This window comes from Haemaphysalis longicornis, unplaced genomic scaffold (assembly GCF_048455015.1).
Source record: "Haemaphysalis longicornis isolate Haplotype H1 unplaced genomic scaffold, Haemaphysalis longicornis Haplotype H1 scaffold_1, whole genome shotgun sequence".
Classification (NCBI taxonomy): Eukaryota; Metazoa; Arthropoda; class Arachnida; order Ixodida; family Ixodidae; genus Haemaphysalis; species Haemaphysalis longicornis.
Genome location: NW_027526203.1, coordinates 198,475,385 through 198,501,254, shown reverse-complemented (window position 1 = coordinate 198,501,254; position 25,870 = coordinate 198,475,385). Strand labels below are relative to the sequence as shown.

General features: G+C 48.7%; 1 protein-coding gene across 1 annotated transcript in view; it reads left to right on the top strand.

Moving 5' to 3' along the window:
• Positions 1 to 25,870, top strand: part of LOC144141131 (bone morphogenetic protein 2-like) — a gene marked incomplete in the record, with an annotated part of 400,398 nt that overhangs the window by 64,340 nt on the left and 310,188 nt on the right.

Here is a 25,870-nt window from a genome sequence, read left to right as displayed (position 1 = left end):
GCTTTGTAAAGAATGTGCCCTAAATTTAAGCGCAAATCGCTCGTTCGTCTAGTTTGTAAGCTCTACCTAATTTGCGTCTGCTTCTGCCAGCCTCCGCCAATCGCAGAGCTTAGCTCATGTGACATCATAGGTTCTGTTGCGGGAAATGAGCTGGTGGGTCGCATGACCATTCCCGTCTTTCCTAATTATGTAGCTTATTTGAGCGAAGTTTACATTAAAAGTGGTGTTAGTATGATTCTAACGAGACAATCTTTTGAATGAACCAAACTTGTGTTTTCTCTTCATGGCTCCTTTAACTTCGTGCCCTATCAAAATGCAGGGCCGCTGGCGTGCACTGGACCTGTCGTCTGCCTTCGATTAGCACAATGCTGCTTGTAGCCACGAAATGATGGGAGCCGGGGTCTTTTCGTGTCCAGTCCTGACGGCGCTTCAGCGCGCTTGTTAGCCGGGTCCCGCGAAGGCGCAGCCCTGCGCGCTCAGGCGACCTGCAGCAGTGGCAGCCCTTGGCGCGCTAAACGCTTTGACAAGGCGCCTACACCTGTCCAGCGATGGCCCGCGAGTAGGAAATGCCGGGGCGCGCTGCACGTGGCTGACCGCGGCGCTGATCTTCGCCAGGGCACCCGCAGCGCTCGTAAATATCGGCTGCCTGCGGCTGCTCCTTGCGAGCGCCAATAGCGGCGCCCTGGGGACCTCGTAAAAGAAGAGCAAGATCGCGCGGGCAAAAAAGAAGCGCGCCATCAAAAAGTGACGTGCTGGGCGTTGGCGGAGCTGTTTACGACTGCGCCTGTTTCCTGCGTCTCGGCGGGACAACACTTTGGCCGACACGGCGTGGAGCAAATGAGGAGGCCGCGCGAGAATCGGGCACGCCGTGCAATGCACAGAGAGACTCGTTCGCTTTGCTTTCCCCTCGGCCGATGACTTGGGCCGAACTTTCACTCTGAACTCTTTCCGCTCGCCTTCTCGGGTAGTTCCTTTAACGGATTGCATACAGCGTTAGACCGACGTCATCGAACGCGTTCTGGGCACGCTGTTTTCTCGAAGCAAATTTCGTCCGGCCGACGCCATGTGCGATAAAACATCGTTAGAACAGCATGTGAACCCGTGTTTTCTGATGTTCCTACAGGGCTAACTAAGCGCTGTAACTGTAACGACAATTCCGAAAGATCGTAAACCGCAAACGCAATTCGGAAAGACTGGCCCAGGTTTGCAGCGAGTACCAGCGTGAGTCAATTGGTGCTCGGCGGCCTCCGATTATAGCCCATGTTGGTACTCTCGCGGGTTATGTATTCCTGTTTTCCCCTATATTATTATTATTTTTGCTATTATAGCAGAAAATTACAATGACACATACGCACTTTTTAAGATGTGGGGAATGCGGAAATGTTAATGTGCAATCGCCAAATGTTTCCTCTCATTGTCATCGGCATTTTTTTACTATTGGGACTGCTTTTTTTTCCGTTTCTATGACTGAGAGCCGCGATTCCAACCGTCCTCGTTAGGCCTATATCTAGGCTTAGAGGTAGCCGTAACGCTGAGCCTTACGACGTCCAAGGCAACGTCAAACAAATAGTTGGTCGAGCTTCCGGTGCTGCTTGACGGCGTTGAAGCTCGAATCGTAACGTTGGGCATAATAACGTGGGGCCGGCACATACTCCGGCGTTCGCACTGCTCGCGCCTCTGTGTGTTCATACTGTCGCAGGTTTCACAGTGAATGCCGCATGAGGGCGCTGCTAACGTCAGGCCAGCTCATACTCGCATTCTCATCGCCAAGCAAAGGGGACATTTAGCGGGGGCTTCCTTTGCTGCCGGCAAAGGAAGTACCCGCTTGCAGAAGTTCACGCATGCAGGCCACAATACATGTCTCTAGTTTCCTCACCGCCTCTACTACTTCCATCCTTAGTAGACCCATCGGCCATCGAGCGTTGAAGATGAATGACCGTCCCGCATTCCGGGAACCGCAGGATCGAATCCCGTCTGCAGAATAAAATTTGTATATTGTCTTTTCCAACTAAGGTGCGTCACCTTTCTTCTATTTTCGCTGTTGGGCATTTTGTGCGGCGTTTCTTGCTCACGACGCAGGACTCTGGACGTTGGACCTACTGAGTCGACTAGCGCTTTCGCATTAGCTGTTTCAAACCTTGGCCAATCCCCTTCTGCGGTATGCGCCACTCTGCGAGCATATCGGGCCGACATAGAGTTTCTCACTATAAATCTATGCATGCGGGCCGGGGCCCGTGATTGACAAACCTGGCCGCCTAGGCGCACCCCATTTAGCGCCATCCACTGGCTCGCTCGAAAAAGGCCTTGCACTCTATTTTCACTAACTGCTAAACAGCTGCCTCTGTTTGGCCTCGGTGGCCTAGGAGTAGAGTCGTGGGTTTTCGCACTAACGGTCGGGGTTCGAGCCCTTGTGATTTTATGTTTTTGCGCGGAAGACGACAATTTTTTCTTCGTCATGTTCTTATAAGTCAGTTGTACGCATTCTTCCTGAAAATATGAATTGGTTGGTATATTTGGGGTCCAACCAACGCGTTTCATAATTTTTAAATTATACTAGTATTGAAACAGTGGCAGCACATTATTTTGGTGTTGCTGTTTCCAGTTGCCGCCCGGTCTGCGAGGCATTAAGAATTTTGCTCTGTCTCCTGTGTCTTAAAACAAGCCACAAAAGTCGACTTTCTTTTGTCAGCCAAGGCTCGTCGCGAGCTAGGGGCACATAAGATCAATTATCATCTTTGAGGGGAAAAGCTTATTTAGTTCCATATAATTAAATAAAAAAATCTTAAATCTTAAGCCATTCTACTTCGTGAAGGTGGATGACTAGCAGAGCTGAACAGCACACGACAGTGGTGAAACAGAATTTTGAACACACGTACGAACTCTATAGTTGTTAACGAAATAATGATCATACGCCAATGAAATTTGACTAGTGACAGAGTCGCCTTAAAAGCAAACTGTCATCTAAGTTTTGTTGGAAAAGTATCTATAAAACGAGAGTTACAGCCGTTTTCTGTAACCATACACCTCCAGTTTACGTACGCATGTACGCACGGCAGACGGGAATTCTAAAACGCCCACAACTTCATTGTTATCTAACTAATTGTGACAAGTAGATGAAACTCGATCTAACGATAGAGTCGTCACAGCTGCCGATGGCGACATAATTGTTTTGGGGAAAGTTTTGACAAAACAAGAGTTACAGCCATCTTCTGCTGAACATTCGCAAAAAAGTTGGCTTTGCCGCGATGCGTTTTCTATAGATAACCAAGGTTATATATGTTTTGTGTGAATCAGGTTGACCCAGACAGTACACAAGTGTTCTTACGGGGGAACAAACGACAGGCTGTGAATGGTAGAAAATAAATGTGCTTACATTCACATTTAAACTGAGTTAATTATATGGTTATTTGCCACATGTAGAAAATCTGCTGTGCCATTGCAGCTGTGCATGCGTTCGCGGGACTTTAAAACGAGCTGGAAAGAGACCCATAATTTGTGTTCTAGAAAGGTATCGACAGCTTTAAAAATAGGAATCACTCCCTTCAACGCGGCCTCCCTTTCGGCGACTGCCGCAGCCATATATGGGAATGTCTATGCGGACGTTGCTGCGAACGGCGACGCTCTGCGGGGGCGTCGTGTAATGCGACGCCCTTTGCCGGATATAGTGATGCTACCGCCACCAAAGAAAAAAAAACTGACTGGAAGTTTTTAAAGACGATAGTCTTTCTTGGGCTACTTAAACCCAGAAATTTTGGTCTGTCTGTATGTCTGTCTGTCTGTCTGTCCGTCTGTCTGTCTGTGACTCGATTCAGCCACCCGGCCAAAGCAAAACAATGCCTGCTCAATAGTCTTATATAGTCACAGGTAAATCTACCCGTCTATGTCCGGCGTAATGTTCATACTTGTCAACATTGTTGAAGAAGAACAAGACATTACGCAAATATGAGACAACAAATCAATACAGAAGTGATATTTGCAGTGTTCCTTTATAAAAAAATCAAACACGCTTGACTTTTGTGAAATTAAATACTTCATCAACTGCAGAAAAAGAATTCACTCCGCCGTCGCCTGCTGTCGCCCGCGCCACTATAGCTTCTGGCGCCATTTTAAGAAATCAACCGGCAATAGTTACGCAAGGTTCCACTAGATAGGTTCCACGTTCTGCTTGCAACGCACGTGGAGCAGGGAAACGCGGTTCTATAAACGTTGAAGTAGGGCGCCTCGATTAACGCGCGTCTTCGCCGTACGGCAGCGTTCGCATCGAGACACCCGGTTTGGAGCAGTGGAACGCGGGAAATTTAAAATGATTTAAGCAAACCTTTGGCGTCTTTACATTGGGAGGAGCGCGACGCAAGAGGAACAACATGAGAGGTGAGCGGGAAAACGAAGGGAGGCATTTACTTCGCAAAAGCGGATAAAGACTATCGTCTTTTGACGGCATTTGCAACGAAAGGAGCAGATACGCGGCCAATTTTTCTTATCGAAATCTTCTTATTAAAGGGATGAGCCTAGCGCGTAGATTTTTTTTTGTGTCTGTTTTTCTGACAATCTGTTCATATATGTGCGAAGAATGAGCGCTATATACGCCAATGACATGCGCGATTTTATTCCGACAGCTGCCACTGGTCAGGCTACGGCACGTACTATCTTCAAAACTCGAGCGAGAGAATGAGCGAACTTAGCTTAACCTTTCGAGATCTTATGAACGCACACGAATACATGAGAATTCATTAATACCAACATATTCATGCTCCAATGTGAAAAACGAAAGTTTTGGAAGATATGAGCGCAAGCTCATACTTTGGGTTTGTGCCTAACCCAAGCTGACGTGACTCGAGGGGTGGTGTGTTTGGTCTGACGCGTGCGAGAAAAGTAGGTGGAGTGCTAGATTTATTCGCAGCAAAACAAACTCACAAAGCGGTCACTGCAGGGTAGCACTAATGTGCATTCATCCTATGACCTCGTCAAATGAAAATCTCGTACGTCAAGCTTCTCCATGAAAGCACGCTCGAGCTGAGCTCGTCAAAGCAAAACAATAGCGTAGAGCAGGAAAAAAAAAAAAAAAACTCTTCAAATACATCGCTGCTTCCTATCGGCAGTGCCCGTCGAACGGCCTGTGCTTTGAGCCCAGCGCGGCGCGTAACGCCGGTGAGTACGCCTTGGTAGCGCCACTCTGCTATAGCGTTAAGTGCCGATTTTCATTTCTCCGAGCCGGCGTGTCCCCGATCTCTCTGCGGGCCTTACGATTTCTTCGAGCGCGCGTTGTCGCGATATGCGTCCGATATACCGACGTTTACTGCTCCCACCACCTTGGGAGGCAGTCAGTCGTAAAAAAATACTCTCGAATCTCAGGAGGACATCTGAGGCACTTGAGCGGTCCGCCATGTCCTGGCGGTCTGTCGTGGGCTCCGTGTTTGAAATCGCCGCTCATGCCTAGGGACAGCTAGATAAGTGAGGGTCGTTATGAACTCCTGTTTTTTTTCTTACACTTGCGTTTCACTGCGAGGTATAAATTTTCTTCCCCTGCGCCACTGCGCGGGGGGGGGGGGGCTCGTAACATGTGGGTCACGCGTATACGAACGGTTACTAAATTAGTTTAGGCAGTTCTGCATGTTTATTCGAACATCGAACACCAGTCGTTTCTCCGCCCGCTGTTTCTTTTTCTGCCCTAGAAGTACTGTTCGAAATACCATGCTGTTTCGCATATAAGCGTGATTTGATTTAAACAAGTTCGACCTATTACAGTGACCGAAGAATTACGAACTCAGTCCTGCTCAAACTTTAATTTATTCGCTTTACGTTACAGGCTGACGTCGTATGCCAGCCAGTTAGATATTTTAATCATCAGTAGGTTGTGAACAGTTGCGCATTGGTTGCGTTAAATCCGCCTCCTAACCGTGTTCGTTAATCACAAATCGCGTTGTTTGTGCATTAGGTGGTCTCGAACAGCTCGTTGAGAGTACAATTACCATAGATTTCAATGGAAATTTTCAATTTCGGAGTCAGAATACCACTTCACTTCTAATGACTTGTCTACTAGCGTCAAGTGTAAAAAATAGTCCTTGAATGGTGGAAGCAGGGGAGGGCAAAATAATATAGGCCTAACAGCATTTCACACGCCCACACAAGTGCCAATGATGGTAACAACTGCTGTCAGAAGCTCAGAGCCGATTTAGCAATTTCCCATTTGGCTGTGATATAAACGTACCCTCCCAGAATCTCTCGTATCCTATCAGGGAGATATGGCATGGGCGATTACGGCTGACGTCAGAGGCTCAAGGCTGATTCACCAATGCCCGCAGGAGGCGACGTCAACATTCCCACCCACGCATATGCTTTCGCACATCGCACACGCAAGGAGTCTTAAGTGACACTTTGAGTCTTTGTAATTCGAAAAAAAAAAAAAAAAAAACTAACCTACTGATGACTCGTTCATCTCCCTTCGGGCCCCAAAGGCCGTTGTTATGACACAGATGCAACAAGGATTGCTCACATCGAGAAACGTTCAAATTTTCGGCCACGAAACGACAGCAGGAGTATATCATTGGAGAGGTACCAAAACTTAATCGATGTATTGATCCGACGCCGTCATGTAAGTGGTACGATGGCGCAGCCGCGCAGCTTCATAGCGCAGCTGCAAATGACGCTCCAAGTTTCCACCCTGGTGCCAAGAAACAAGAAGCCGGCAGTCCTCAACCTGGCACCCAGGTTTGACTGAGACACTGTCGCAGATGAAAAATCGTCAAGCGCTATTTGTTTTGGTGCGCCACATTGGGAGGAAGTATACAATTGCTAGTTGCGAACACTGAAAGCGTCGAGAAAACAAGCGTGCAGAGCGAATAGCCGATCCAGGTACGGTACCCAGTACCCCTGCCAGTTTTTCCACTTCTGCGCACCCGCAGTAGCGCCGGTCGCTAACCGGGTACCGTATCGGGACCGGTTCTTCGCTCTGCTATAACTCTCTAATAATGTTACGTTTTCCTTTTCATTCCGGCCAAAAAATATTGTTATTTTTTTTTTGTTTTTCGGTCCCTGCTTTCATTCCGTTACGACACCCTGCTTTAAATTAAGATGTCACTGAAAGCGCTATTTGCTGCAAAGCCGTCATTTCCCGTGAAACCGACACGCCATCAAATTCCTTTGAAAATTCTAGGAGTACTTTCTTCCTTAATTTTTAGCGATGAATAACGGCTGGTCTTTCCCTTTTGCGGCGTCCGGCCTATCATGGTAATAGACTCAGTACTGCGACAGCAGGCGCACACTTGCGGGTCTCGATTACTGTGGCAGAAAACGCACCAGCGTGCCGTAACGCGTCGGTCACGACGTTCAACGCATCCTGAGTCGAAGCTGCCACTGTAATGCATAAAGCGTGTGCTCGCATGACGGAGGTCTTAGGCTCAGATCTGTTGTAGCTGAGGCGTGACACTTTATGCACCAAGTGACCTATTGCGCCATCTATGGGCACGTTTATTCATGTATCCACATGCTTCTAATACTCTATAGTTTACAAGCAGCCCTGGACCGTCTCGTCCCGTAGTGCATGTTCTGCTTCTGAATAGCATGCTTGTGAAGCCGAGTTCGGGCAAGCGCTGTTTTTTTTTAACGGTTTGTTATAATTGAGGGATGCTATTTGTATCACACATATAATCTATTTGACACCTCTGTGCATTGTAAACAGGATTTCTGATTGTTTGGCCCCTTTAGATCCGTTTCTGCTGCCGTTTTTTGTACGTTTTTGCAAATTCAGTCTCTTCTAATGTCGGTTTCGACTACCCTTGTTTCATATTTTTGTACTCCGTGGTTTGTTTCTGTGTTGGCCAGGATCTGGTTCACATTTTTTATTTGCCTGGTTTTGACCCCTTTAGGTTGTTGTTTTAAGCTTTCCTATATGTCAGCATAGGGGTGGCTCAACTAACTGCAGCAAGCACATATTTAAAATTGGACTTGCTCGGTCCATTTTAATTCGTTTTTTGCTGTTATGTATTTCAGTTTACGTGGCTTTATGGGCTCTAAGTAGGTTTTCTTGTGTTAGATAACCGCCATAGCTAGCTCAGATAACGGCTGGCTGTGATCACAAAACGCCTATACGCCTTCAAGCACAATATTTGCCGATGCCTTTAAATAAAGAAGAAATAAATTCGTTCGGCCACAGCACACAAAATTTGTCGGCCTCAAGAGGGTATATATCAAGGGTTGCTGACTGGAATTTCGCGATACTACAGTCGAGCTAGCTAATCCAGGCATGCTGAGCGACGAATGAGGCTGGCCGAATGCATGGGAGTCCTAAGCATATTCTTACAAGATGAGAACGCAAAAGCAATGCAACTAGTGCGCCACTCTTATCATCCGAGGAGAAAATTCTTCCTCTTGGGCATTTAACGCTCCGAGTCTACACTTTGGCTATGAGGTACGCCGTTCTGGAGGGCTCCGGTTCAATTTAGATTATCTGGGTTCTTTAACGTGCGCCGAAATCTCGCACACACACGGGCGTCTTGGTTTTTCGCCAGCCTCCGAAAAACGGTTGCCCAAGACGGGACCAACCTACGTCCCTTGGCTCTGTAGCACAAGGGCATAGCTACTAAGTCAGGTAGAGGGTACCGTGCGATGCGTTCCTATACCTCAGGTTCAAACTACGCGCCTGGGTCCAGCTTGCGCGATCTAGTGAATCGCCCGCGATGTAGCGCCAAACCACGTGCCCAGCGCCGTGTTTGTATACCTCAGGTTGAAACTAGAGCCGTGCACCTTTTCCATTGTTCTATCAGGTCGACGCTATGGAACCCCTAAACGCGCGATTTTTTGTTTTAATTATTTTACTTGCACTGTTTCGTTGATATTTAAATGTTTTCGAACGTTTTGTTTTGCGTGGCACTGGCGTTTAGTTGCCCGTCACCACGCGTTCGTATTGGTTCGGTTTCCGCTTTTGCCACGGTTTTTTTTTTCATTGATATGTAGCCATTTGTGGTCCCTTTAGTTGCAAGGTTTACGAGAGTTTATTACTTTTTCTACATCGGCAACGTACGTTCTACAGAACCCACTTTTAATGCGAAAGCAATGAATGGTCCCTTCAGTGAAAACGCTTTAGTCGGCATTGGCATCTGTGACAGCAAAATGACTCCCTGGGAAGCGTTCCGTAGCACGAGGTGATGTGTAACACGAGGCGTCCCATAGCGCGACCTAATCAACAGTACCCGGACGTGGCGCAGGGAACGGAAGAACGCAGCCGAACGAGCGAAAAGACAAGCGGCGGAATTCACCATCGTCGTCACACCTGCCATTACACGGCGGCATGAACGAGCAGCGGCGCAACAGGTGGGAGACGGATCGAAACCATTAGAATTTGAAGGCGGATCGCAAAGCGGAGCGTCTCCAGCTGCAAGATTACGAAGCTGACGTTCAACAGGACATCCACGCTTTCGCATTCACAACCCATAAAAAGTTTTTAGATGTCCTGGTACTTTTTTTGTGTGCCCAACTGCAATTATTTCATTTCGATTCAATTGAAACCGCGCTGTATGAATTAGAATGTTCGGTCACGTGGGAAAGAGGAGTGTTTTTTTCCTACTTTACCTGCAAATTGCTTCGGAGCACCTGTGAACATTTCTTGCGCGCTGCTCCGTCGGCTACATTCGTAATGTTTACGTACGTTTTTACTTGTTCTCCGCCACCAAACTCTGCTCGAGAGAGAACACGCTCTAATTCGTCATCGTGCAACGAACCCTACTCATCTGTAGTGTGTGTAATTTGGTAAGTCAATGCAATGCTCATCATTTTTTAGTCGTGACTCCGGATTGGGCGGGTGTTAGTAAACTGGCAGAAACAACTAGGTGTCTCCTGCACACGTAAGCGCATTTTTAGAACAGGGCAGTGAGCAACTTGGCGTTTTACCTTTTCTGCAATTCGTTCTTGTGCGAAGTGATCGGCTTCGAGATTGCGACGTTGTACGCTTCTATACGCAGCCGGCTCGTAATGAATTCTTGAATGCAAATGTCCCACCCGGGCGCACGGAGGCCCAGAGGGTCCGCTTGCATGCTGCGTCGTTTACACTTTCGACTGGTTGGTGGTCAACTATACTACCGCAGCAGCACTGTTCTCGGGCTCGCCACGTACGCGATTGAAACCCGATAAAGCCGGCGATTTGCGAATATTCCTTCTTTGTTACCGACTACCCGTTTATTACGTCGTAAAGTTTGTGCGGTGCCAAGCAGTGCATTGTATCCTCATCGGAGTGTCACGTATTGCCGAGGTCACCGGAAATCAGAAGGAAACTCAGAGGTGTTTCTTTTCCGATGGGCTCAGCTCGGGACATAACGGTGCTTTCTTAGTTGTAACAATTGCGCCGTATTCATATAGCTGGGAAAACATCTAGGTCATTTTCTCCTTCGCGTCAGTGCAAACATGCGTCCCATGTTGTTTGCGCCTCTCATCAGAGTTTCTCGCGTAGACTACAGGTTAAATTGCACTGTCGGCCATCAAGGCGTGAATCGTGCACTGAAGAGCCAGAGCTTAGTACCACACGTTACAGCAAACAATACGAATTGGAAGCCCATGTTCATTTTTTTCGTTCCCAATTCGCGACAGCACCGTTTACGTGACCTTGTGTGTTTGTTTATTCCGCTGAGTGCTTACAGTTATTAATGCGAAAGCCTTAATCTCATCAAACGTGAACAGTGACCGCCGTCATCAACACGAATGGTACCAGCTGTACTAGACATCGCGAGAGGCCCTCTGGTAGCTGCGCAGCGGATGTACACGGTGGTGCTCTAGCGCCGTTGCTCCGTGTTCGCATTCTGCGGAATTGTTTAGAGCGAAAGCTCTACTACGCTACACCTTTCAAGGTCATTCATCGCGTCGCAAGTAACCTTCACCCGCCGGAGGGCAAAGCGGGCTCTCTTTCTTATCGCTTTGCTCGCTGGGAGCCTCGCCGCTGCGGTACCATGTGACTAGGCGAGGGGAAACGGCCGCTTTGTTGGCGCTTGGCATCGATGGCGCGCTAGCTAGGCTGCCTGTGCATGCCCTTCAGCGCAAGCGAAATGATGAATCAAGTCATCCAGTAGGTATAGCTACACATTGGGCTGAAGATCTCATACAAAGGGAAATTTTCGCGAATCACTGTGTGCATAGTCATTGCTTTCTCTCGTGATAACTAGGTTTAGAAGTTTTAAAGGTCGGCCACTTTTTCCTCCACTGTTTGGCCACGAACCCTTTCACAAAAGCGCAACTCACGTTGCGGCGTCACGCTTGGCAACGTGAAGCGGGTGAAGCGGGCGGGCTGTCCTTCGGATATGTTGTTCCTTGCAGGCGAGCAAACTTCGCGAGTAACTGGCACGCTAAACATTATGCGCGAACTGACATAGGTGTTACCATCTTGCTAGCATGTGTATATGCGTGCGGGCGCGCGATGTACCATTCTTCTTCTAGCCCACGTTTCACAAATAGAAATCATGAGTTGTAACTCGTCAGTGCGCGAGACCGCGAGTCCTAGCCTCAGTTTTTGTAAAGACGGAATCATGGCTACTGCGTCGCGATTTCTCTCGGTTTACAGGAGCGACTGCGGGGTTTTATATGGAAGTCTTGTACGCTGTTAAAAAAATGTCACCTGATGGTGCGGTGATGGGACGCGAAGCAGTTATTGCGCAAGCACGTGATGAATTGTATCTTGGATGGGACCAGCGCGAATGAAACGAATACAGAGGAAGGACCCCAAAACGGCCGCTGGTCTAACAACTAAAGCTTTATATCCAAACACCCCCCCCCCCCCCCTTCTTAGGCCACTGGCTACGCCTTTTCGTAATAAAGATTTATACATACATACATATCAAGAAGGGTGAGTATAAACACGAAACACAAGCCAATAAAAGGCACGGCAAATGGGCGAAAAAATGGGCAATGGGTGATGAATTGGTGTCGCTTAGTTGTGATGGGACTCCCCACAGTCACGGTTGGCGGTTTTAAGCGTGAAGGCTGCGCGGCTATTATATGCTTCCTGTTTTGAATACATTACCAGGCTCTTCCTGCGGTTTCACGATCATTCCAGATTTTTGACGAACGGGTGTTTTAACAGCACCACGCCTCCGTGTTACTTCTGCCTCGCGACGCCATTGGTCCGCCAGTGCTGCGTACCCACCGTCCAAGTGAGCGATGCGCTGATCGCGTGTTTTGAAACCCCGATGCCACCAGGCGGTTCCACCAGATCAAGGTCGCCTGGGCCTCCGTACGCAGCGGTGAAGTGTGACTGGGGCTTTCCCCCCTCCGCCACCTCTGATGCCACGCGCGGCTCCCTTCGGCGAGCACGCGCCCTCCTGCTCTAAAGCGACGAATACAATAACAGCGGTCTCTGGAACGGAATATAGCGCGTTAGGGACAAAATGCGAGCCCACCGCGCTAGTGAATTACACGAGGCTGACGCCTATATACTGTACTTGTTCTAGCATGGTGCCGACTTGATGGTTTACTAACTGTATAGAGGGTTCTAATAAGCGGCCTAGGAGGAGGAGGAGGAGGAATAAACATTTATTCAGCTGTATTAGTTCCGTTGTGGGGGGCCTCCTTAGACCAGGAAGCCTTGGTCCTTGGCTGCCCGGCGGGCCCTGTCCACCAGTCGTTGCTGGTCTTGAGGGCGTGAGCTGGTCAGCTGGTCCTCCCACTGCTCCAGTGTTGGGTTTGGTTGGGGGGTAATGATGGCGATTGTCGGCACTCCCAGACCATATGGTAGAGAGTGTTGGGTGTGGGGCAGTGTTGACAAGTCAGTGTGTATGTTGTTGGGTAGATGGCATGGAGTAGTGTTCCGTGGGGGTAGGTGTTAGTTTGCAGCTGTCTGAGGGTAATGGCGTCCTCTCTGGTCATGTTGGGGTGTGGTGGGGGGTAAATGCGGCGCTGCAGTCGGTAATGGGCGAGGACATCCGTGTATCTTCTTGGAATGTCATCGCTGGAGGTCATCGATCTGTCTGCCAACGAGGGGAAGGCCCGGAAGGTATGCTCGCGGGCAGCGGCGTGTGCCGCTTCATTCCCCTCGAGGGATGCGTGGCCTGGGGTCCAGACTATGCGGAGTTCGGGTGGGCTTTGTAGATTGTTCAGGATGCGGATGGCTTTACCAGAAACACGACCTAGTTGGTAATTGCGGCAGGCGGTTTTGGAGTCTGTGATCACAGTGAGGTAGTCTGAGCCCGTGGTAGCAGCGAGGGCGATGGCAATTTCCTCTGCAGACTCTGTGTCAGGGACTGGAATTGTGGCCGACGTGAGTTCTGTGCCATGGTTGTTGACAACGCTGATGGCATGCGCAGACTTTCGAGGGTACGGGGCAGCATCTGTGTAGCGGACCGCTGGTTTGTTGTCTCCGTAGGATTTTCTGAGGGTCATGACCCTGGCCTTTCTTCGGTATGCATTGAATACGGGATGCATATTTCTGGGGATTGGAGCAACGGTAATAAGTTGGCGTAGAACCAGAGGAATGCGCTGTTTACTATATGATGTCTCCTGTGCATCGTAGCCAAGCCGACGTAGCGTATGACGACCCGTTTTGGTGAGTTTAAGTCTTTCGAGTTGGCTGATTTTGTGAGCTTCAGCGAGTTCCTCCCAGGTGTTGTGAAGACCAAGTTTCATTAGCTTGTTGGTAGAAGTTGTCGGAGGTAGACCAAGTGCAAGCTTGTAGGCCTTACGTATAAGGACATTCAGTTTGTCGCGCTCGCTATTCTTGAGACTGAGGTATGGAGTGCCGTAAGTAATCCTACTGATGATTAGGGCTTGGGTCAAGCGTATTATGTCGTGCTCTTTGAGACCATGGCGTCTGTTGCTTACGCGGCGAATGAGATGGGTGACTTGAATTACTGTTTCTTGAACTTTTTGGATGGTTGCAAGGCCTGCTCCATCTCTCTGTAATGTTAAGCCGAGAATCGGTAGGGTATTAACCAGGGGTATGGGGTTACCATTGACTGAGAGTTCAAGGTCGGGTATGGGGGCGGGTGGGCGACCTCTGCTGCGTTTCTTGAGCAGTAAAAGTTCCGATTTGTCAGGGGCACAGGAAAGCCCGCGAGCCCTGAGGTATTCTTCCGTGATGTTTATTGCTGTTTGGAGTGCGTCTTGTTGTTCTCCTACTGAGCCTGTACGCGTCCAGATAGTAATGTCGTCTGCGTACAGCGCATGGCTGATTCCTGGTATCTTGTTCAGGAGTGGCGGTAGCCCTCGCATTGCCAAGTTAAAAAGCAGTGGAGAAATGACAGAACCTTGGGGGGTGCCTTTTGGTGGTGTTTTTAGAGTTGCCGTGCGGAGTTGTCCCACGCCAATTGTGGCCGTGCGGTCGGTGAGAAAGTCGCGCACGTAACGGTAGGCTTTCTCTCCGCAGTGGGTAGATTGCAGGCCTTCGAGTATAGCTTGATGGGTGACGTTGTCAAACGCGCTTTTGACGTCAAGTGCGAGAATGGCGCTCTTGTGTTGGCTGCTGAGGTTATCCAATAAGTCTTCTTTAATTTGAAGAAGGATGTCCTGTGTTGAAAGACCGGGGCGAAAGCCAAACATGGTGTGCGGGAGGTACTCCTTGTCTTCCAAGTACGGTGATAGTCTGTCGTGCACCATGTGTTCGTAGAGTTTGCCCACGCAAGAGGTAAGAGGGATTGGGCGCAAGTTGCGGAAGTTAATGGGTTTGCCTGGCTTGGGAATCATGGTGATGTCTGCATGTTTCCACTGCGCCGGTAATTGTCCTCGCTCCCAGCTTTCATTGATGTATTGTAGGAGGCTGTCAATGGTTTTGTAGTCAAGGTTTCGCAGTGTTTTATTGTTGATGCGATCGTGTCCTGGTGCTGTATTGCGGGTCAGTTTGCGGATAGCAGCGATAATTTCCGTCGTCGTGAAAGGGGCATCTAGGTCCGGGTTAGGTCTTCCAGCGTAATCGGGTAGGCCCATGGTCGAGGAAGAAGCGCTAAGACAGGCGCCAATATGGTGGGTCGTGATGTCGCGGAGGAGTTCTTCATCGGTGCCGGGATAGTTGTGGATGAGCCGCTGGAGGTGGTGTCCTGTAGTTGCTTTGCTTTCCGTGCGCCCGAGTAGAGACCGGAGAATGAGCCAGGTGCGGCGATTACTTAAGGTACCTTGTAACTGATCGCAAAGCTGGTTCCAATTTTGTCGGCTGAGGGTGCATATTCCTCAGCTTGTTTAGTCAGCTGCGCTATTCGCAGTTTGAGCTTGCGGTTGTGTTTTTGTTTCTTCCAGCGACGTATCAAATTCCGCCGGGCGTCCCAGATATGAAGCCTACATGTGTCGCAAATGTAGTAATAAGCGGCGGCAGTAAAATCTGCTAAGGGAGAGTAAGCACGTCCCACCACATGATCGCGCAGCCGTTTCCTGGCAAGGCAGAAGCTTAGGGGCAGGACAGTAGGCGGTCGCAGACGCAAATTAAAAGGCGCACATGTATATATTGTACACGTACACGCAGACATGCACACAAGAGCGGCGTTTGTGTGCATGCGTCTACGGCGACGGTCATGGGGGCATAACGTGTACGCGCAGAAGCAGGGGCACACAGTCGCGGATGAAGCAAGGTGCAGAACGCGCAACCGCAAGAGAGGCGAGGGTGATGGAAGGCTACAGGCGATCGGCACCGCGAGGCGGACGTATCGTCATGCGTCGAGCGGCGGCGGGAAGGTGTCGGCCCCGCCGCTGCTCCTCTTCCTCCTTATCGGCCCTCTGAGTGCCCGAACGCATCGAAAGTCACCACACGCAGTCGCGTGCACAGAAGCCGTGTACCTTGTGTGCTCGTTTACGCGCGGCCCCGTGGTCTCCCGCGCGTGCCCCTATCAGCGAGACCACTTTCGGTTGCCATGTCCGCCATGATAGCGGGCTCCCGTGGCCACCGCCGCCTGCCTCTTGCGTCGCCCTGCCATTGAACAAGACTCGCCGCAGCCGCTGGCTACTTTATTCTGATCTCAATGACCCCGCTTCTTGATGCCACTGCCTCCTCGTGCTCTAATTCGACTTGTTTTCCTCCTCCGCCATCGTTTTGTCTTATCTCGGCGCGGAGCTGTAGTCACTTTTCACGACATCGGTCATGCGAAGAGCCCGCGCGGTCGCTTTGGGGCTTGTCTGCCATGGATTCTTGTCGAAGGGCCCAGGGCTACCGGCTATCGCGCTTCCCTCTTTGCGTGCCTTGTTCCTGCGTGTACAGTCTGAGACTACCAGGCTGTTCTGGTATCAACATAGTTTTCAGCGGAACAGGGTTATAAATCAACCGCCCCGGTTCGAATTTCCCCTTCATGATGTCTTCTTTTTGTTGTCGGTACTTTTTAGTGAATTTAGGATTGCACGCTGAATTTCGCGAACCTTTTTTTTCCCTTTATTTTTTGTCATATAGTTTATCATGTCGCACGTACGGGTAGAACACAAGCTGTTCCTACGTGACAAGCTTGTCTGCTAGTCAGCCGATTCCTTTCCTGTTTGGTGAAATTTATTTTTGGAACATTATAATACGTATGAAATGAAGCTCCGGGTCTCACACGCATCCACGCCTTTCGACTCAGTTTATTTGTCGCAGATGCTTTTAGACATCTCTGTCGGACAATCTCTGTCGGACGTCGCAGCAAATGCCAAGGGAAATTGTAGTATTGTTTTGTAGGCTGCGGGATGACGGAATGCCTGGACCGAAAAATTGACCGCGTATCTGCTTCAAGGCTTCACCCTCAAATGTCGCCAAAAAACGATAGCCTTCTGCCGACCCTGCCACGTAACTTCCTCTCCCCTCCCGCCCGACCCCTCATGCTCTTCCCCTTCCCGGTTGCTCCTCCCATCATGAATGGAATGTAGTGGCTGTTCGTTCAATTCAATTTTCCGAGCTCGCACTGCGTGCTCGCCATCGGTTGGGACAACGCGCGTCTTTTTCTTTATCTTTTTGCTTTTTGTTTCGGCTTAGACCAGCACGAGCCGACATCTTTCGTTTCAGTGTTTTCCTTTATCTTGACTCTTTCTGACGCCATTTTTACGGGTTTTCATTTCTTTGGCTGTCGGAAAAACAAACCTCAGTGTATTCTTAGTGAACACACTCTCGGTTACGTACTTACATTTTGCCTCAAATATGCCTGAGCATTCATTTGCGCTCAATGATGTGGGCATCTATGAGCCATGTATCAGGTTTTAAGGGTTTGGAACGGTCCTGTCTATATATACATCTCGTGTTTAACAGTTCCTTCTTTGGCTGGACGGCTGATTCGAGCAGCCAGCCACCTTCAGCCGCCTTAAACCCTCAGCGAGCGTGGCTCGAATAAAAGTCTTATCTCACACTCTCGAGTCTGGCTGAATCTTACCAAAGTCTTCGCTTTAAGGTAGCCCAAGAAAGACTACCGTCTTTAAAAGCGCGATCTCACGAAGATCACCGGCGATCATGCTATTTTCGGGAGGGCGTTAATGACTCTGAAGTGATGTTGATGACGATGAGGATTGACCACAAAGTAACGGCGCGTACGGTGGTTGCCGCCGGGAAGACATTTTCGGTCGTCGATGGGACGTTACTGAATGGCATATGCTGCACAGAGCGGCGAGACGTCGGTAACACTGTCGTGGTAGGTATTCGTCCGCGTGTTTGACAAGGCGTGTTCACAGTTTACGCCTGTTACGTTCCCACGTTTCTGACTCACTCTTTGCGCCGGTTAGCTGCTTCTGCACGCTGCTATCCATTACAAGAAAAGGCGGCGTCGCCGTTGTGCACGTAAGAGGGTCGCAAAGTTATGTCCATCACGCGCCGCTGAAGGTCAAAGCGGGTGCGCACCGGAAGTAAAACACAGAGGAAAGCACAGTAAGACGTACGCTTCATCGCAGTCCGTCACAGAAGCCGCGCCTGCGCAGTGGGGGAGAGTGATGTCACCGCCGGAGGGCTCTGTGGAAAAGCGTTGCGCGAAGGGGGAGCGCGACCGGTGCTCCGGGAGCGGCGAAGGCATCGCGCAACCGGACACGTTTCGCGCTTCCTCCGGCGCGTGAGCTGCGCTGACACACGCATCGCCTACAATAGCGGCAATGACAACTTCAATTCGCGTACAAACATTACTCGAAAACATTTCACTCGCGAAACCATAATGCTTACCCATTCCGACGCGTAAGCTGTCGCAAGTGTCTCCTTCGATTTTCTTTTTTCTTTTTTTTTTTTACCCAGGCTGCTTGGCTTGTTGCTCCACGTGCGGGAGCAGCCTTTTAAAGCTGGAAAGATACCTGGATTGCGCACGAACAACCGCATGCCTTGTGATCGCACGCTCGCTTGAAAAGCTTTTGGCGTCGCCCCGTCTGGAGGAGCTCACACGCCGATCCACTTAAAAGAAGCGTTGCGGGAAAAAAAAGCTACGAGGATTTGGCGGGTGGGTCTATGCCTCAGCCTTTCTTCCTGAATTCGATTTGCTCGGATCGCTTGGTATTAAACTCTTGCGTACCGCACAGGGACGGTATTTACTTATCGCTTTCGCATAACGTTCCGCTTGACGGCGGGCGGCCACTGTTTGGTTTAAGCGCAAGAGGGTATAAACACTGTGTCGTCGGCGCTGTTCGCGTTGAGAGTTTGAAGGATAATTTACCTACAGGCGTTTTGCCATTATATCACATTGCTACTGATCATAGCTAACGTCATTATAGTCGAAATGAAGATGTTGTAGGCCGTATTATAGTCGCGAAAGTTAGACCTAAGAATTTTTACAACAGAATTTGTAGTATGCCAGTACTGCGGCAATGGTAAGGTATACATGCACCTTTACTGTTACTCGTAGGAAAACTGCCGTAGTGCATGACGACATTCAGTCGGTAAATAGTGACTTATCTTGCCTCCTGCAGTCGTGCACCAACGTATCAGCTGCTGAATATGCCTATACCGAAACTGTAAGGTTTCCGCATTTACTGCGTTCCTCCAACGTGGCCGTAATGTCTTGGTCCCAGACCGTGCCTACCACGACCGCATGTCTACGCCCATCCGACTCAAGTTTCTGAACATCCGCAGCTGCTCACTGCACAGTCAAAAGCGCACGTGAGTGAGCAATATTGCCCACATTTGTGTGAGTAATAATTCTAATCGGACTGGAAATGTAGACTAATGAGGAGACCCAACATATGGTGTGACATGAAAAATGGGGTTTGCGCTATAACGTCACGCAGTGCGGGCTTGACGCTTTGAATTGCACGATGCAGTGCACATCACATGTGTGAGCCATATCGCATGGAGTTTGCTCCCTCAGGCGCAGTCGCAGGTCTTACAGACGCATTGGCAAATCGTTCCGACGTTGATTTTCGAGTAGGTGGGATCAGGTTGTTCGAGAATTGTCCGAAGATGGCACGGATGTACTTACAGGGGGAATGAAAAGAAATGCGAACAATGGAGCGCACAGCCTACGACGCATGCTGCACTATCTGGCTGCAAAGTCAGTAAACTGCGCGCATGGGTACTCTTTCATAGCGTTTGAGTGTGTGGCCTACTGTTAGGGGAAATGCTTGATAAAGAAACGACGCCGGTCATTTATTTTGAGGCGTCTTTTTATGCTCTGTCGCCACTGAGAAGGGTGATCGTTGAAGGGCATCATGCTAGCTGCAATCAGCCTGCTGCGCGCTTGGCTCGCGAATGTTGTAGATAACAGGCTGCTCAGTGGCGACAGAGCATAAAAAGACGCCTCAAAATAAATGACTGGCGTCGCTTCTTTATCAAGCATTTCCCCTAACAGTAGGCCACACCCTCAAGCGCTCTGAAAGAGCTATGCATGGGCGTTGTTTACTGACTTTGCAGCCAGACGCTGTGACATGCGCCCGAGGCTGTGTGCTCCGCTGTTGGTATTTCTTTTAATCCCAGCCTGTACAGCGAGCAGGTCATTCGCTGTCCTTGTGGTTACTTCCTTCGTCTTGGTCTGAATTCGCGCTGGTTTTATCCAAGAATGTCTAAATTCCAACTAGCCCAGCTTGCAACCCTCTTGCAGTCATTCGAAACGTTTGGGTGGTTTTAGATGTTTGAGGCGAACATTTGAGTAAACCCATTGCTTTCTATAAAAGCCCACGTTGCAGTAAAAACTAAAAAGAAAATGCTGATGTGAATTCCAGTGACAAATTCAGTGCCCAGTCAAGGCATCGAGGTGCAAGGCATCGTAAGATTGCATGCTCTCGCAGAAACTGCTTTCAGTTTACATTTAGCTTATTTTCCAATGTCCTTGAAGAGAAGTTAAGGCTGAAAGTTGGGCTAGTTGGTGTTGACTTAGAACCATTTTACCAGCGAAAAACGGACAGGGACCTAGAAAGAAGTAGACGGGACACTCGCTAGACTTCAACTGAACATCTTTTACTTGAGACATGTAATATAGGAAACCGCTACCAGACAGGGGTAGAAAGATAACTCTTACAAATGATAAAAATGATAAAAACGGCAAAAGAGCTAAGCTTCTTACAAGGGCGCATGCGCGGGACGTAGCTTGGCCGTGTGGGTTGTACGCATCTATGACTGTACATTGGTTTTATCATTTTTATCATTTGTAAGTGTTATCTTTTTAGCCCTGTCAGGTAGCGGTTTCATATATTACATGTCTGAAGTAAAAGATGTTCAGTTGAAGTCTAGCGAGGGTCCCGTCTACTTCTTTCTGGGTCCCTGTCCGTTTTTCGCTGGAAAAATGGTTTGAAGAGAAGTGGGGATCGTACAAATGTTATTTTTTTACTTATAACATCAATGGCGTGTTTTAACGATGAAAGGCTGTTATGTATTGCTTTCGCTTTGCCTGCACCCAGCCCTCTTATGTCCTCATTCGAGAAGTTGGCTTTCCCTCATTCACGATCTGCTTGCAGTGAAACATTCTTGATACGACGTTGTCGGATCGGTAGAAGGACGGCGCACTGTCCCCCGACATACTAAAACAGTTGCTCCTAAATGCATTGTGACTTTCTGCCAGGGCCGGATTAACGGGGGGGGGGGGGGGGCTACGGGGGCTGCAGCCCCGGGCCCCCAGCTGTCAGGGGCCCCGATCGATCATATGAAAAAAAAAATCTTGAGTGTGCTCGCTGCCTGCATTGAAAGCTGAATGTACGAGCTTCAACCCTACCTTCCCACCGAAGCTGACTAACTCTTGACAGGTGGGGAGGAGTGAGGGGCCCCTCACGTTATTGTTGACAACCTTCGAGTCCATTTCAATTTAATGTAGTTATTCCTACTCCTCTTCCTTGTTTTCCCGAGGTTTATGAGAAGACGTCTTGGACTAAAAATCGTGGGGTACAAGCTTGACCGGGACTAAGAAGCCACTAAAAAGGCCCCGAGCTCTGCTCCAGTCTTTTTCGGCACAGGTCGTTTCGGTACAAGGACATCTATAGTACGCGGACGTTTCGGCGCGCGCACGTTTCGGTATGAAAAAGGGTCAGGCATGCGAATGATGAAATAATGTCCGAAGGACAGTGTAAATTGTTTAAGCCTGAGGGACGTTATATGTAATTATTGACAACTCAAGCACTGCCCTACGGGCTCATACACAGTTTTTGCCGGAAATTTCAATGTATAGCGCTTGACAAGGAAGTTCATTGCGATGATGACCCGTTCAATAAAGCTGTAGTGCATTAGTTGAATCACACCAACGTCATTGATATCGATTAGATATTTCTCGCTGAATGGTCAGCGTATGTACGGTTATTTAAATGTTCAAAGGTTGTGTAGGCCACTCGCGGGGTCGTTCGGCTTCAGCCCGCGCCTCTGTGCTGTAGCCTCTGCAGGCTGTCTGAGCAACAATCCGCGTGACTCCAGTCGTAGCATAAGTCTCTAGGCCCCACTCCGTGTGGACGCAGACGCCGCCGGGTCAGCCCGACCCTAGCGGCTCCCTTCGAGCTGGGGAATCAGCAGGCCTAGGTGGTGTGAAGAGCTCAGGCGTGGACGCCAAACAAAGCAACAACAACGCCTGTTTCCTTTCAGGACGACGAAAGCTGTGCCCACTTAAAAACGCATCGTGCATGCAGCCCCTCCAATGCCGTCTTGAAAACGCACCTCCGCCGCGACTCGGAGACGGTAAGCTGTTTGTCCCCGTGGGTGCTTTTCTTTTTGGAATGAGCCGGCGGACGGCGCGGACCAAAGGGCGGCCCGCACATCTGGTCCCGCTTGAGCGCGGCGGCAGGAGGAGAGGAACCCCCGAAGGAGCGCGGGAAAACAATGGATGCGGCAAACCTGTTGAGGACTCGTCGTAGACCCCGAATCAAGACGAGAAGCTTCAGCGTGTTTCCACTGGCAGTTACGACCGAAGAACGACCCGACCGATCGACAACGAACTACTGACTGCTGGAACTGTTGCGCGGCACCGACGGGAGCAGCAGCGCAGGAGTGAGCAGAGACATTCTATCCCTATTAAACTGTTGTCTGATGCCATCTCTCGTGCTCACCTGTCGCCCTCCAACCCAAAGGGGACCCGTTAATGTGTAACGGCTTGCCGACTGACCATCACAGCTGCGCAACAGCAGTTCATCGCCGCTGAAAATTCGACGGCGATGCGCAAACCCACGCACGAAGCGAACCACTCCCCAACCCAAAAAGCGACATTTTTCTGCTTATCGTCGTTGTGCCAATCGTGCTGCGATAGGAAGGTTGCGTTGCGCGACACGTCTGAGCGCCCCCCCCCCCCCCCCCCCCCCCCCCCTCTGCCAACCAACGCAAATGTTGCCCCAACCTCCTTCAAAGGCGGCGCGTGCTCTAAGCGCCGCGTGCTTTCGCGTCTGCGCGGGTAACCTATACAGGACTTTGGCCCGTAAGCCGTGGCGGCTAACTGTTTGGCAGATGTCTGTGAGTGGCAGCTGCCTACGCGGACTTTGAGCCCTCCCGTATATGCAGGTGGAGAACTTTACAATAGAACTAAAACCTTACAGGCTTAATATAATATGCTTCTTTTAAGAAGATGCTCTTCTGTACCATGGCATGTGAGGCCGACACGGCGCTTCGATTAAATGTGAATCGGTGATGCACCGGCAATCAAACCATACTAACTTTTACGTCTTATAAAATCGGTTCTATAATACTAGACGTCAAGCCAAGAAATTAGTTTCCGGAAAGCGTAAAATTATGTATAATTTAGCACTGATCAGAGAGCATAACATGGGCTTCGAAAATTTTCGCATATTAAAGCGGAATGATAATAATAATAATAATAATAATAATAATAATAATAATAATAATAATCAATCAATCAATCAATCAATCAATCAACCTTTATTTTTGGTGCCCAGGAACAACCCTAGGGTCTTGGTACTGGTACACCATATACAAGCATTCATAAAAACAAACTAAAATCAAGACAACACAACACAGAAAACCGTATATATGAAAGAAACAATAAGATAAAAATAGTTACAGAGATCCCAGAAAGCAAAACAGCAAAATAGCAAAAAAAAAAAAAAGGAAGCCTAGTGTTAGAAGCCATGACACCCGGCCAGCAAAACGTTGAAGGCACGTGAAAAATTGAAAATATACAAGCAAATACTCAATGCACATGACGGAGATAGATTATACACATAAAACAAAGGTTTTGTAACAAAATGTCAGGAAGTTTCAAAATGAAAAAACGAAGTTCAGCGTTACAAGCACTGACACTTAAACCGACAGAAATTCAAGCAACACAAAATCAGGAAAAGTGAAAAACAAACAAGCAAGATGATGATTTGCATAAAATAAATACGGAACAGAAATACGGCACATAAATGACATAAAGGCACTTAAGTTACAACAGTTTTCAATTCATTAGAGAACAAAGACAAAGAGCTCTGGAATATATCAAGACGATCGGAATATTCATTATATGCACATTGTATTCTGCAGATGGACGAGCATCGTTTACTTAAAGCATCTGTTCTGAAAGTTCGAAATCTTCGGAAAAGTTTGTTCGGCAAGTTGACATTGATAAGTGCAACCAAGTCATCACACAAAATATCACCATGAAGAAGTTTATAAAGAAAGATAATGTCAGCTCTCATTCGTCGACACCAAAGGGAAGGAATACTTTTGAGACAAGACGTGCTGCCGTTTGCGTCTTCTTGTACATGACGGAAACGGTGCCTAAAGGTAGAAAGGAACTTATTTTGAACCCTTTCGATGCGGTCACTATTGGACTTGCAAGTTCCATTCCAAACAACAGAACCGTATTCGAGAAGAGGTAAGCACAGAGCCGAATACAACTTTAAGAAAGGAAGAGGACTTTTAAACTCTCTAGAATACCTGCAGACAGCACCCAGACATCGAAGAGAGCGTCCGGTAATTTGTGTAACGTGGGAAGAGAAAGTCAGAGAAGAATCAAATAGTACTCCCAAGTCACGAATTTCGGTCACCCTCGGCAGTGCAGTGCTTGCTATTTGATAGGAGTATTGCAGCTGTTGAGTTTTCCTACTATAGGAAACAACTTTCGTTTTTGAGGGGTTCAAAATTAAGTCGTTTCTGGTGCACCAACGATGGAATGACACGATATCAGCCTGAAGAGAATTACAGTCCTGAACATTACGCACTTCTCTGAAGATTTTCACATCATCAGCATACAACAAAAAAGAAGAGTTTTTAATGGCAGAAGCAACATCGTTAATGAAAATGGAAAAAAGAAGGGGGCCCAGAACGGAGCCCTGGGGTACACCACTGGTTGCTTTGTACCTAAATGATGTTTGACCATTAACACTTACATAGCAATATCGCTCCTGGAGATAGCAACGTATAAGACCCACTAAGGAAGCGTGAACATCTAACAGAATGAGCTTGGCAAGCAATAACGAGTGGTTGACTACATCAAAGGCCTTGCTCATGTCACAGTAGACCGCATCAAGCTGGCTTCTACCAATGACTGCTGGGACAGCCTGCTCCATGAAGCATGCGAGGTTTGTGGAAGTTGAGCGACCACGCATGAAGCCATGTTGATTAGGAATGAGGACGTGTTTAAGTGAGAAAGACAAGACCTTATGAAGAGATAACTCGAATATTTTAGAGGCAGAACAAAGAAGCGACACTGGCCTATAGTTCATGGGGTCGGTTTTTGGGCCTGACTTGAAAACAGGGAATACACGACAGATTTTCCATGATCGAGGGTACGTGCCAGACCGGAGACAGTTATTAAATATTGAGGTGAACACAGGAACAAATATATTTGCATACGTTTTTAGAATTGCAGCAGGAATACCATCTGGCCCAGATGAAAACGAGGGCTTTAGCCGGTTGATGCTGGCCCGCACGATGTTCTCATCCAATTGGAAACAAGCGGAGTAACCGTCCTGGTGACAAGAGACGCTGCCGTCATCACTACCACCGCTAAGCCCAAACAAAGAAGAAAACTGACGAGCAAAGCAGTCGGCCGCATCTGCAACCTCATCGCCGTTGGAATCCAGTAGACGAATAGATTCTTTCGTTGTACTAGATCTAGAATGAATGTACTTCCAGAAGGCTCCCGGCTGATGAGTTGCTTTAGCTTCAACTGACGCCAGGTACAAAGCATGATCACGTTTGTGCAATATTTTGCATAGGGCACGTAGGCGCCGGAACTCCTGAACGAACTGATTCGCACCAGAGCGCTTCATCTTTCTGTGCGCACGTTCTTTGAGTTTCAGGGCATCCCGCAATTCAGAAGAAAACCAGTGTGGGAACTTGAACTTCTTTGGTAAATATTGCGGGATGTATTTCTTCATACCCAAAAGCATAATCTCAGTAAAACGGTCAACTTGTTCATTGACATCAGAGTGGTCAATGACTGTTGACCAAGGGGCAGCAGAAAAGTAGCCATACAGCCCAACGTAATCTCCCCGGGCGAAAGCGTAGCGAGGTTGCGCATTGCTTGAAATTACAGAACGGTGGAGCATTGTAGGAAGGCAACAGGAAATAGAAAGAGGAGGATGATATTTGTCGGGTATTACTAAAGCACAATCAGAGCGCGACACATTAACGCCATCG